Source organism: Rhinoderma darwinii, chromosome 7 (genome assembly GCF_050947455.1).
Source record: "Rhinoderma darwinii isolate aRhiDar2 chromosome 7, aRhiDar2.hap1, whole genome shotgun sequence".
In the NCBI taxonomy this organism is placed as follows: Eukaryota; Metazoa; Chordata; class Amphibia; order Anura; family Rhinodermatidae; genus Rhinoderma; species Rhinoderma darwinii.
The window spans coordinates 81773910-81788788 of record NC_134693.1 but is presented as its reverse complement, the minus strand read 5'-3'; positions in this window follow the sequence as shown (position 1 = coordinate 81788788).

The following is a 14879-nucleotide window of genomic DNA, read 5'->3' as shown; positions in this document are numbered from 1 at the left end:
AATAAATGTTGATTTCTTTAACTTTGCACCTTCGATTGAAACTTATTAAAAACAGACGCAATCTTGATAAATCACAGTGCGTATGTTATTTTAATCTATTTATATTTCCTCCTCCCAGTATCTGCGAAATAGTATGTAAATGCCATATCTTGCATATTCCTTGAGACAAATTTATTAACTGATAAGGGCTATTTTTCACATTTGAAAGACAGTTAATAAATTGGGTTGTAGTGTTCTTACTGTGCTATGAGGTTTGCACACACTACATTTAATGCTTTAGTATATCCGGCCCAAACACTCCCTCCAAATGCTCCTGGCCCGGCCCCTCTGTCAAATTTTAGAACCCATTGTGGCCCGCGAGTCAAAAAGTTTGCCCACCCCTGGCCTAGCTCCAGTCCTGGCCGTTAGAGTAGGATGTCAGCTGTGAGAAACAGCTGACACCTGCAGCCATGGCAACCATCAGGGGGGCCGACAGGCTAGATACCACCTAGATGCAGTGATCGAGGCATCTAAGGGGTTAATTGGCCGGATCGGAGGCTAGCTCTGGTCCTGGCCTGTACAGCTGGGCGTTGGCTGTAATATACAGCCGGCACCCGGCGGTGGTGGCATTATGATTGGTCCCCTGCCGTCGTACTGTGCCGATCAACTGTCATAAACAATTGATGGCACAGTTCTGTCACCCTGTCCTTTGACAGGGTGGCAGTTGTTAGCCAGGATGCACCGTTACATCTCCATGCCTTAAAGGAACAGTGTTACCACAATTTTTTTTTTTATATGTTAAAGATGTTAGTGCTTTATTAAAAACGTTTGGATTAATTTGTGTGTTTGTGTGTTACTTTTTCTTATTTTTACACTTTTCCTTCCCTATGGGGGCTGCCATTTTTTTTTCCATTTCTGTATGTGTCGATTAACGACACATACAGACATGGAATACGACAGCTCCAGTCCCATAGGGACTGCGAACGGGGCCCGTTCCATCCACTAACATGTACGCCGCTGTGTGGGAACGGCGCTTGCACCGCTCCCACACAGTTCAATTTGAAATGCGCGCCGTCCGGCGCCATTTTCCTGTGGACCGGAAGTCGCGGCCGGACACTAAGATTACTACTTCCGGTCGCGGCTTCCGGACTTGTGCACATGGAGCAGCGGCAGCAGACGGAGCGGATGGACCGGAGGGAGCGGCGGCGACTGGAGCAGGTAAGGGATTTCTATGTATGTTTGTGTTTCAGTGTGTGTTTACTACTGTATGTAAACCTTCTACACTGTGTGTTAGCTCAAAACATTGCGACACACAGTGTAGGAGGTTAGACCGTTCAAACCCCTCGTTTCTCCCGGCACTAGCCAGGATAAAGGAGGGGGGGGATGCTGAGAGCTCACTAGAGCGAGGGCTTTTTACCCAATTTTGCAGCATAAAGCAATGTGGTTGCTTTACCACATGCAATGCTGCAATTTTGGGAATGGCTCCATCTAGTGACCAGCAATGGGAAATATTATAAATTAGAATCCAATTTATAATATTTCCTGACTCGTGAAAAAAAAAAAAAATTAGAACAATGTTTAATCACCTATACACTAATTGTTTAACAAAAAAAAACAAAAAACATGTTTTTGCTGGCAACACATTCCCTTTAAAGCACTGCAATACAGGACGCACCGGTGCGTCTTGGTGCGGTAAGGGGTTAATTCACAATTGTTTGTCCTTATTAGGATTAGTAATATCTCTTTTAGTGTATACCAGTAAAGAAACGTTTTATATTATAAATATACACAACCAATTACACAGTTAGTGGGAGTATATCCTTTGGTTTGTCTGAGCACAATCCTTGTGTTTGAACATAAACAAATAAAATAGTTAACCCCTTCAGGACTGTACCTGTTTTGGTGTTGAGGACGAAACCGATTTTTTTTAATCTGACATGTGTCACTTCATTTGGTAATAACTTTGGAATGCTTTTACCTATCCAAGCGATTCTGAGATTGTTTTCTCGTGACACATTGTACTTTATGTTAGTGTCAAAATTTGGTCGAAAAATTTAGTATTTATTTGTGAAAAACAAAAATTATCTTCTTGTAAAACAGATAGTAACAACACACAAAATAGTTGCTAGTTAACATTTCCCATATATCTACTTTATGTTTTCATCGTTTTTTTAACATTCTTTTATTTTTCTAGGATGTTACAAAGTTTAGAACTGTTAAGAAGTGTCTGAGTCTGTCACAATGGGTGTGTGGACCCACTGGGCTGTACCGCGTGTAGCGGGATAGCAGCTGGCCAAACAGGATACCAAGGCAAAGTCAATAGTTCGAATAAGGGTACCTGTGGCAATACAGACAGTAGCGATGGCAGGCTCGGATGAGACCTTGGTAGCAGGCAGACACCAGGCGCGGTGAAATAAAGCAGGCGTATTATACGACACAACAAGACTCCAACTCTCTACGGCACAGGAACAAGGTAGCACGGGATACAGGATACAGGTAGCAGGAACGGGAACACTGGGAACTGGAAATCACTAAGGGACCATCTGCATAGACTAACACGGGTAAACACAACAATGCTCAGGCATTGAAGGAAGGGGCAGGGCCCTTGTTATAGTCCACGGTGATAATGGGAGCAAACAGTCAATCTAAAACATGTGTGTGCTCTATATGTCTTATACTGACATATTAACGTTACTGTAATGATAGGGGTAGGGAAACGGACAAGTGAGCCCTAATCTACCCGCCACTCTGTCCCTGCCTACTTGCAACGACCCGCCCTAGGCGACGGGGTACAACTGGGCGGCGGTCCCTACGCTCAGTAAGTGCACGAGACAAACATAAAAGGGAATACAAAGCAAAGGGAAAGGGGCAGTTGCCCACGGCAACACCGTGAGCAACAGAGTGGAGAACGAGCCAAGTCAAACCAGGAAAGCACGAGGTACCAAACGCAGAGCAGAAGAGTAGTCAGTAAGCCAGGGTCAGTATGGAGCAGGATCAAATAGTTAGGAGCTGTAGCTGGGCCAGGAAACCACACGGGAAGAATCACAAGCAAGGGAGAAACAGGAAAGGCAGGTATAAATAGACAGAGGGCGGGAGCTAGCTCCGTCTGGCCAGGCTGCGATAGGCTCTCCCACTCCTAAGCCTGCCATCCTGAGTGGTGGAAGAAGGAGTCAGTCTCAGAGACGGAGATTCAGGTGTAGACTGATTACCTATGGGAGTTAACCCCGAAGCTGTGCCTGGCAGATCCTTTACAGTTACTGAAGTATTTAGACAGTGAATAGGCATTCCTTCCAGCCAGGACGGGATGTCTATTCACAATCCCGGCACTTCGGTAACGTTTCTGTGGTACTTACAGCAGAGCAAAGCGTAATCTCGCTGTAACCTGTCATTTACATCGTGATCTCGCGAGATTATGCTTGCTCTGCTGTAAGTACCACACAAACGTTAACAAAGTGTCGGGATTGTGAATAGACATCCCGTCCTGGCTGGAAGGAATGTCTACTCACTGTCTAAACCCTTCAGTAACGTTAATATGTCAGTATAAGACAGCACATAGTGAACAACGCAGTGTCACTATGCGCTGACTAAATGAATGGAGAGAAGTGCATGACGCTGATTGGTCAGCGTCATACTCTCCTCTGTTCAATGCCCACTTGGTCTAAAGTAAAAACACGCCCACTGGGGCATTAGGAAACGAATTATCATAAAGCTAAAATCGCTCCTAACGTGGTAAAAATAGATAATTTATCTAAATAAAAAGCACTGCTGTCACCTACATTATAGCGCCCATCCTCCTTATGTAGGAGATAGGGCATTTATAATGTGGTGACAGATTCTCTTTAAGATTGCCATGACTACTGATCTAGCTTCTGGGCGGTTCTGTTTACTTCCTGAGCCTATCCCACTTTTCTGTCTTCTTCTTGTCAGGTGTATGGTGGGGTATTTATACCTGGCCTCCTCCCTCTTTCTTTGTTTGTGAATTTTTCCCCTTTTTTAGGTGTGATGATCAAGCTCCCCCTTACTCTGTGCCCTAGACTTCTGGACTTCTTGGAAACTGACCTCGGCTTGTCTCTCATTAACTCCTTGTTTACCGATTTTGATTATCTGTATCTCTGCTGTACCTTATTTCCACTAGCTCTGTTTTGGACTTTCTGTTTACCCTCTGGCTGTCTGGTTACCTGTTCAGGTATAGCTTGTTTTGCACCCCTTATCCTACACTGAACTCTGTTAGAACAACTTGGTTCTGTGCAGCAGAAAACATCCTGCCTTGTGGTGGGCTCTGGCTACCTCAGAGTAGCCTAAGGCTGGATTCACACGAGCATGTTCGGTCCGTAAAGGACGGAACATATTTCTGCTGCAAGTCCCTGACCGCACATACTGTAGGGAGTCGGGCTCCTAGCATCATAGTTATGTACGACGCTAGGAGTCCCTGCCTCTCCGTAGAACTACTGTCCCATACTGAAAACATGATTAGAGTACGGGACAGTTGTCTCGCAGCGAGGCAGGGACTCCATGCGTCGTACATAACTATGATGCTAGGAGCCTGGCTCCATGCAGTGTGTTCGGTCCGGGACTTGCGGCCGAAATACGGACCGAACATGCTCGTGTGAATCCAGCCTTAGATTCTGTCGATCAGTTGCAGTTTTGATTGCACGCTTACTCCCGACAGTCTCCAACAGCCTTTTGGGAATTGTGCAACCAGTGATTCCATAACAAGAACTTTAGCAGTAATTTCTCACGTTCTCAAGAAAATTTCAAAAGGCTATTTTTTAGGGACTAGTTCAGTTCTGTAGAGGCTTTGACGGCTTTTTATATATTATATAGAGCCCGTAAATCACCCCATTTTAAAAACTACACCTCTCAAAGTATTCAAAACAGCATTCAGAAAGTTTTTCAACCCTTTCAAAGGAATTAAAGCAAAGTAGAGGTGAAATTTCCAAATTTCCGTTTTTTTTGCCAAAATTCATTTGTAGAGATGAGCGAACTTATCAAAAGTTCGGTTCGGCTAGTTCGCCGAATTTCACAGAAAAGTTCGGTTCGGACCGAACTAGTTCTGACCGAACCTGTCACTTACGTGCGCCGAGCATGCTACTGTCCGGGGTGCTGATAGAGTTAATGGGCTGCACTAACTCTTTCAGCAACCTTCACAGTACATGCTCGGCGCGCGGAAAATACAATTTTAATAAATGTAATAAAAAAATAAAAATTATACGTTCGTACTTACTTTCCTCCTGTCCGGCCTCCAGCGATGACGTTTCATCCCTTTCGCCGCTGCAGCCAATCACAGGCTGTAGTGGCGGTCACGCACGCCAGGATGACGCTTCATCCCACGTGACCGCCTCTGCAGCCAATCACAGGCTGCAGCGGCGACATGGATGAAACGTCATCGCTGGAGGCCGGACAGGAGGAAAGTAAGTATGAACGTATTATTATTTTTTTTGGCATGTATGTATGTATGTATGTATGTATGTATGTTGGCATGTATGTATGTTGTCATGTATGTATATCTGTGCATGTATGTTGGCATGTATGTATATATGTGCATGTTTGTATGTATATTTGCATGTATGTATGTTTGCATGTATGTATTTTTGCATGTATGTTGTCATGTATGTATGTATGTATGTATGTATGTTGTCATGTATGTATGTATGTATATATGTGCATGTGTGTATGTATATTTGTATGTATGTATGTATGTTTGCATGAATGTATGTATGTTTGCATGTATGTGTGTTTGCATGAATGTATGTTTGCATGTATGTATGTATGCATGTTTGTATGTATATTTGCATGTGTGTATATATATATGTATGTTGTCATGTATGTATGTATGTATGTATGTTGTCATGTATGTATATATGTGCATGTATGTTGGCATGTATGTATATATGTGCATGTGTGTGTGTATGTATGTATGTATATTTGCATGTATATATTTGCATGTATGTATGTTGTCATGTATGTATGTATATATGTGCATGTATGTTTGCATGTATGTTGGCATGTATGTATACATGTGCATGTTTGTATGTATATTTGCATGTGTGTATGTGTTTGCATGTATGTATGTATGTATGTTTGCATGTATGTATGTTTGTATGTATGTTGTCATGTATGTATGTATATATGTGCATGTATGTATGTTTGCATGTTTTTATTTTTGCATGTATGTTTGCATGTATGTTTATATATATGTGCATGTATGTAATTATGTTTGCATGTATATTTGTGCATGCTTGTATATATGTATGTATGTATCTTTGCATGTTTGTTTGTATGAATGTTTTCATGTGTGTGTGTGTATTCATGTATGTATGATAGTTTGCATGTATATATGTGTGTATGTTTGCATGTATGTATATTTGCATGTATATATGTGCATGCTTGTATGTATGTTTGTATATATGTATGTATGGCCATGTATGATACTGTCTGCTGGCGCCCTGTATCTAAGTCAACTTCACGGCAGGCTTCTATACATGGTATAACAGTCAGTATCACACATTAAACTGAATCTAAGCCTACGACATGTTTTATTTAATTATTTTTTTTCACAGGTTTGGTGTTTGGACTACGTCGGTTTCGAGGACTACTTTGATGACGTGTTTTTTTTCTACAATAAAATGGTTAATGAGGGTTGTGTTGGGGGTGCTTTATTTCAATAAAATATTTTATCTATATCTTTGTCTTTTTCTTTTCAAATTTTATTACTACCACTTTAGTAATGGCCGCTGTCTGAGTGACAACATCCATTACTAAGGCGAGGCTTAGTGTTAGCCGGTGCAGAGGCTAACACTAACCACCATTATTACCCCGGTACCCACCACCACAAGGGGTGCCGGGAAGAGCCAGGTACGATCCAGTACCCGACCATCTGTTGTGATGGTCGGGCTCTGGGGCGGCCGCAGGCTGGTATTATGAGGCTGGGAAGGGCCAAAAACAGTGGACCTTCCCACCCTTGTAATGCTAGGCTGCTGCTGCTGTGTTGTATCTGGCTGGTTATAAAAGTGGGGGGGACCCCACGTCATTTTTTTAAATTATTTATTTAATTTTTTTTTTTTTTAAAGACATGGGGTTCCACCCAATTTATCATAACCAGCCACATACAACACAGTGTTATTAGCCTGGGAATGGACAAAACCAGTGGCCCTTCCCACCAATGTAATGCCAGACTGCTGCGGCCTTGTATATGGCTGGTTATTAAAAATGTGGGGGACCCGTCTATTGCTAAATTTGTTAAATTCAAAAAAAAAAAACGACGTGGGGGTCCCCCCCATTTTTATAACCAGCCCGATACAACACAGCAGCAGCAGCCTAGCATTACAAGGGTGGGAAGGTCCACTGATTTTGGCCCTTCCCAGCCTCATAATACCAGCCTACGGCCGCCCCAGTACCCGACCATCACAACAGATGGTCGGGTACTGGATCGTACCAAGCTCTTCCCGGCACCCCTGGTGGTGGTGGGTACCGGGGTAATAATGGGTGGTTAGTGCTAGCCTCTGCACCGGCTAACACTAAGTACCGCCTTAATAATGGACGCTGTCAATCAGCCAACTGCCATTATCTAGGCACTAATAAAGTTTAAAAAAAAACCACAAAGACAATTCATTTTTATTGAAATAAGAAATCCCCAACAAAACCCTCGTTAACCATTTTATTAAAATTTGAAAAAACGTAGATCTACGCAGTAGTCCAACGAATCGAAGACGTAGTCCAATCGGTACATCAAAATCTGCAACAACATAAAAAACCAGTTATCAATGTGAACAATAACAATACTTCTACTCACCTACACACATATATACACGCACACACAAACAAACAACCATACACAAACACACATATATACACAAACACAACAAGATATACAAACACACACACACACATAAACAGACAAACACACACACACATATACACGAACTCACACATATACAAACAAAAACACACATATCCAAACACACACACACAGTTATACACACACATACACGAACACATATACACAAACACATATACAAACAAAAACACACATACCCAAACACACATATACACAAACACATATACACAAACACACCCATATATACACACAAACACACACCCATATACACACATATACACAAACACACACATATACAAAAACACACACAAACATCTACACACAAACATATACACAAATACACCCATATATACACAAACATATACACAAACGCATATACACAAACACACCCATATATACACACACACACACACACACATATACACAAACACACATATAAAAACAAAAACAGACAAAGTCACATACCCAAACACACATATATACACAAACACACACATACACAAACACGGTTTCTTTTAAATGCTGCTGGGGAACCCGCTCGATCCACTATATAAGGCTGCGCTACAGTGCAGCATTTAAAAGAAACAGGATCCTGACCTGTCCATAGAGTTTAAGGCAGCACAGAGTATTTCAGGAGATGAGCATGCAGATTCAGTGCTGCTGTGAACTCTGCTCTTACCATTACGTAGCTCTCAGTCTGTTACCTCTCCTCCACTCCTGTCCTCCAGAACACCTTCACATGATTGGCAAGTCACCACGTAATGGTAAGAGCAGAGTTCACAGCAGCACAGAGTATTTCAGGAGATGAGCGTGCAGATCTTGTGCGGGGTGGTGACTTGCCAATCATGTGAAGGTGTTATTGAGGACAGGAGTGGAGGAGAGGTAACAGACTGAGCTACGTAATGGTAAGAGCAGAGTTCACAGCAGCACTGAATCTGCAAGCTCCTCTCCTGAAATACTCTGTGCTGCTGTGAACTCTGTTCTTACCATTACGTAGCTCAGTCTGTTACATCTCCTCCACTCCTGTCCTCTATAACACGTTCACATGATTGGCAAGTCACCACCACGCACAAGATCCGCATGCTCATCTCCTGAAATACTCTGTGCTGCTGTGAACTCTGCTCTTACCATTACGTGGTGACTTGCCAATCATGTGAAGGTGTTCTTGAGGACAGGAGTGGAGGAGAGGTAACAGACTGAGAGCAACGTAATCGTAAGAGCAGAGTTCACAGCAGCACTGAATCTGCACGCTCATCTCCTGAAATACTCTGTGCTGCCTTAAACTCTGTGGACAGGTCAGGATCCTGTTTCTTTTAAATGCTGCACTGTAGCGTAGCCTTATATAGTGGATCGAGCGGGTTCCCTAGCAGCATTTAAAATAAACAGGATCCTGACCTGTCCACAGAGTTTAAGGCAGCACAGAGTATTTCAGGAGATGAGCACGGGCAGCCGTTCGTTTTTCCGAGCCGTGCTCCCATTATGCACACGACCGTAAAAACACCCGTTATTGCGGGTCGGAATTACGACCCGCAATAACGGGCTCATAGACTTCTGTTACCCACGGGTACCTTTCCGTTTTCTCACGGGAAGGTGCCCGTGCCGTTAAAAAAATAGAACATGTTCTATTTTTCTATTTTACGGGCCATGCTGCTATAATTATAATGACAGCACGGTTCGCAAAAGCGGCCGGCTGCCCGTGGCCGGCCGGCCGTGCTCGTAGTTACGAGTCGTAATTACGAGCACGGCCCGTAAAATAAAAAAATAGAACATGTTCTATCTTTTTAACGGCACGGGCACCTTCTCGTGAGAAAACGGGAAGGTACTCGTGGCTAACAGAAGTCTATGGGCCCGCTATTTCGGGTCGTAATTACGACCCGTGATAACGGGTGTTTTTATGGTCGTGTGCATGAGGCCCCGTAATGACGGGTGGCTACATGTGTGCACCCGTCATTACGGCAGCGTTGCTAGGCGACGTCAGTAAGGGTATGTGCACACACACTAATTACGTCCGTAACTGACGGACGTATTTCGGCCGCAAGTACCGGACCGAACACACTGCAGGGAGCCGTGCTCCTAGCATCATACTTATGTACGATGCTAGGAGTCCCTGCCTCTCCGTGGAACTACTGTCCCGTGCTGAAAACATGATTACAGTACGGGACAGTTGTCCTGCAGAGAGGCAGGGACTCCTAGCATCGTACATAACTATGATGCTAGGAGCCCGGCTCCCTGCACTGTGTTCGGTCCGGTACTTGCGGCCGAAATACGTCCGTCAATTACGGACGTAATTAGTGTGTGTGCACATACCCTAAATAGTCACTGTTCAGGGTGCTGAAAGAGTTAACTGATCGGCAGTTACTGTTTCAGTACCCTGGACAGTGACTACCGATCACAGTACCTGTAAAAAAAAAGACGTTCATACTTACCGGGAACTCCCTGCTTCCTCCAGTCCGGTCTCCTGGCCGTTGCCTTGGTGACGCGTCCCTCTCGACATCCCTTGATGACGATGCAGCCCATGTGAGCGCTGCAGCCAATCACAGGCTGCCGCGGCCTCTGCAGCCAATCACAGGCTGCAGAGGCCTCTGCAGCCAATCACAGGCTGCCGCGTCAGAAAAGGTCGGACTGGAGGAAGAAGAGGGACTCGTCACCAAGACAACGACCGGGTACGTATGAAATGCTTTTTATTTTATTTTTAATCAGCAGCCTCTTTTCTCTATCAGTGATTGATAGAGACAAGTGGCTGCCGATTTGTATAATGTTTTTGACCGGGGTCGGTCAAAACGGGTTCGGCCGAACCCGGTGAAGTTCGGATTCGCTGCGAACCGAACTTTTCCGGAAGTTCGGACCGAAACCGGGTTCGGTTGTCCCGGTTCGCTCATCTCTATTCATTTGCAATACACTTTTTTCTTTAACACAGAAGGTTTTACCAGAGAAACACAACTTGATAGTTATTGCCCAGATCTTGCAGTTTTTAGAAACACATATGGCCCTAGTGTGCTAATGAACGGAAACACAGGCCTCAGAAGCAAAGAAGCACCTACTGGATTTTGGGGCCTCCTTTTTTTAGAATATATTTTAGGCACCATGTCATGTTTGAAGAGATCTTGTGCCCCAAAAAGTGACCCTGTTTCGAATACTACACCCCTCAATGCATTTATCTAGTGGTATAATTAGCATCTTGACTCCACAGATATTTTGCTATATTTATTGGAGTTAGGCTGTGAAAATGAAAATCTACTTTTTTCTGAAAAAATGTAAAAAATGCACATTTTTACCAAGAATAAAGAATAAAAATGACCCCAAAATTTGTAAAGCAATTTATCCCGATTACCGAAATACCCCATATCTAGTAATAAACTGCTGTTTGGACCCACGGCAAGGCTCAGAAGGGCAGGAGCGCCATTTGGATTTTGGAGCACAGATTTTGCTGGAATGGTTTTCGGGTGCCATGTCGCGTTTGCAATGCCCTGGAGGGACCAAAACAGTGGAAACCACCTAAAAGTGACCCCATTGTGGAAATTTTTAAAAGGGGTATAGTTAGCATTTTGACCCCACAGGTGTTTTTTGTTGAATTTAGTGGAACTAGGCCATGAAATTGAAAATCTACTTTTTTGGGGGGAAAAAATAGAAATGTTTCATTTTTACAAGGAATAAAGGAGAAAAAGAACCCCAACATTTGTAAATAAATTTCTCCCGATTATGTCAATACGCCATATGTGGTAATAAACTTCTCTTTGGATTCACAGCCGGCCTTAGAAGGGAAGAAGCGCTATTTGACTTTTGGAGCTCATATTTAGTGTAATGACGGGGGTGGGGAGACAGACAAGTGAGCCCTAATCTACCCGCCACTCAGTCCCTGCCTACTTGCAACGACCCGCCCTAGGCGACGGGGTACAACTGGGCGACGGTCCCTACGCTCAATAAGTGCACGACAGACAAACAGACAAGGGTACACAGAGCTAGGGGGAGAAAGGGGCAGTTGCCCACGGCAACACCGTGAGCAACAAGAGAAGTGAACAAGCAGAGTCAAACCAGGAGAGTACGAGGTGCCAAACGCAGAGCAGAAGAGTAGTAAACAAGCCGGGGTCAATATGAAGCAAGGACAATAGTACAAGAAGCTGCAGCAGGGCCAGGAAACCAAACGAGAAGAATCACAAGCAAAGGAGGAACAGGAAAGGAAGGTATAAATAGACAGAGGGCGGGAGCTAGCTCCGTCTGGCCAGGCTGTGATAGGTTCTCCCACTCCTAAGCCTGCCACCCTGAGTGGTGGAAGATGGAGTCAGTCTCACAGACATAGAAGCAGGTGCAGACTGATTATCTATGGGCGTTAACCCCGAAGCTGTGCCTGGCAGATCCTTTACATTTAGCTGGAATGGTTTTCGGGTGTCATGGCGCATTTGCAAAGCCCCAGAGAGACCGAAACAGTGGAAATACCCTAAAAGTGACCTTATTTGGGAAACTATACCCCTTAAGGAATCTATCTAGGGGTATAGTGAGCCTTTAGAACCTCACTGGTCTTTTGCAGAATTTATTAGAATTATGCAATTTTTTCCACTAAAATGTTGCATTTTTTCATTTTCACAAAGGATAAAGGAGGAAAAAGCACCCCAACATTTGTAAAGCAATTTCTCCTGAGTACGGCTATACCCCACATGTGGTCATAAAAGTTTTTTTATTAGAAATTAATTAACCCTTTCTGGACTGATTAATTTTTTTCTTTTTCATTTTCGTTTTTGCCTCCCCGTTTTCCAAGAGGCATAATGTTTTCATTTTTCTGTCAATAGAGTGGTGTGAGGGCTTATTTCTTGCGGAAGGAGTTGTAGTTTCTAGTGACAACATTTAAAGTACCATTTAATGTACTGGGAAACGGAAAATAAAATTTGCAGGCTGAAATTGGAAAAAACTGTGATTTCATCGTTTTTACGTCTTCCAACATGTGGTAAAACGACAACTTTAATTTTTTTCTACGAATCATTAGAATTACGGTTATACCAAATTTATATTTATATTCTTTTTTATATTTGACTACTTTTACAAAAAACTATTTGTTAAAAAAAAAATTGTTTTGTCTCACCACATTCCGAGACCCAGAACTTTTTTATTTATTGGTCGATTGAGCGGTGTGAGAGCTTTTTATATATATATATATATATATATATATATATATATATATATATATATATATATATATCTCCGCAGCCATTGGAAGAGGGTGGGGCGTACTAGGGGGTAGGGTATTTGGTCAAGGGTCAAGAAAATTGTGGGGGGCTGGCCATCCAGGGCACACTAGAGCGGTAAAGATAAGTATGGTTAGCAAGTTCAAGCTCGGGAGGGGAGGACGCAGGGAAAGAAGTAAGAACGTCTCATAGAGATCTTAAATAGGCAAATTTCCCATAATGAGATTTGGTCTTGAATTGTAAAAAATTATCTTTTCTTTTTATTTTTCCCACTCTTTCTTTTTCTTTTTTCTTTCTTCTAGCTCTCGCATTCGGGAGAGTCGGAGTCGAGTAAAACTCCAGTAGAATATTAAATAAATGATAATGGCCACCTATAATATATATATAGTAGTTATAGTTGAATTACTCCTAGCTGGTCTTTGTAAAGAACTTACAAAATGGAATGTAAGAGCAAGCTAAATATCCCATAAGGGGGAAAGGCAGGCTGGCACTTGAACTATTCCCCTCTCATAAGTGGGAAAGGAGAGGTCTATGTGCCATCCCCCAAGTGCTGGGACCACCTCATGCTGATAAATTGTGGGGGGGGATCAGACACTTTGGGGTATGCCACCCCTGGGAATTAATAAATGCTGCCAAATAGAGGAGTGAGAGGAGGAGGGGAGAGCGGAGGAGGAGAGTGAAAGAAAAGAAAAAAGGGCTATTAATATAACATTGATACGATAAAAAGTAAAACTGGATTATTGAATATATATTTTGAGGAAATATTTTAGAAATAATATATACGGCCAATTTAAGTATATTTTTTTCTGTATGTTTTTTTTCTTTCCTTTCTCTTTTTTTTCTCTCTCTCTATACACCTCCTCTCTGTCGAGGGTTAGTAAGGAGCTATTATTAAGAATTTTAACCTAATCTGGTGTGTCTTGGCTGGGCCATCCCTAGGAAAATAAACGGTAAAACATGATCGCAGTTGTTTGATACTTGACACATTGTCTTTCTTTCTCTGTGTATGTATAACGATTACCTTAATTTTAGGGTAGTGGTGAATGTGGGATTTATAGATAAGGCAAGAAAAATAAAAGAAATATAAACCTAAAAACAGACTTATTTGTGCAGATAAATTCTTATTCAGAGATATATACACTACCGTTCAAAAGTTTAGGGTCACTTAGAAATTTCCTTATTTTTTAAAGAAAAGCACCGTTTTTTTCAATGAAGATAACATTCAATTAATCAGAAATACACTCTATACATTGTTAATGTGCTAAATGACTATTCTAGCTGCAAACGTCTGGTTTTTAATGCAATATCTACATAGGTGTATAGAGGCCCATTTCCAGCAACCATCACTCCAGTGTTCTAATGGTACATTGTGTTTGCTAACTGTGTTAGAAGGCTAATGGATGATTAGAAAACACTTGAAAACCCTTGTGCAATTATGTTAGCACCGCTGTAAACAGTTTTGCTGTTTAGAGAAGCTATAAAACTGACCTTCCTTTGAGCTAGTTGAGAATCTGGAGCATTACATTTGTGGGTTCGATTAAACTCTCAAAATGGCTAGAAAAAGAGAGCTTTCATGTGAAACTCGACAGTCTATTCTTGTTATTAGAAATGAAGGCTATTCCATGAGAGAAATTGCCAAGAAACTGAATATTTCCTACAACGGTGTGTACTACTCCCTTCAGAGGACAGCACAAAGAGGCTCTAACCAGAGTAGAAAGAGAAGTTGGAGGCCCCACTGCACAACTGAGCAACAAGACAAGTACATTAGAGTCTCTAGTTTGAGAAACAGACACCTCACAGGTCCTCAACTGGCAGCTTCAAATAGTACCCGCAAAATGCCAGTGTCAACGTCTACAGTGAAGAGGCGACTCCGGGATGCTGGCCTT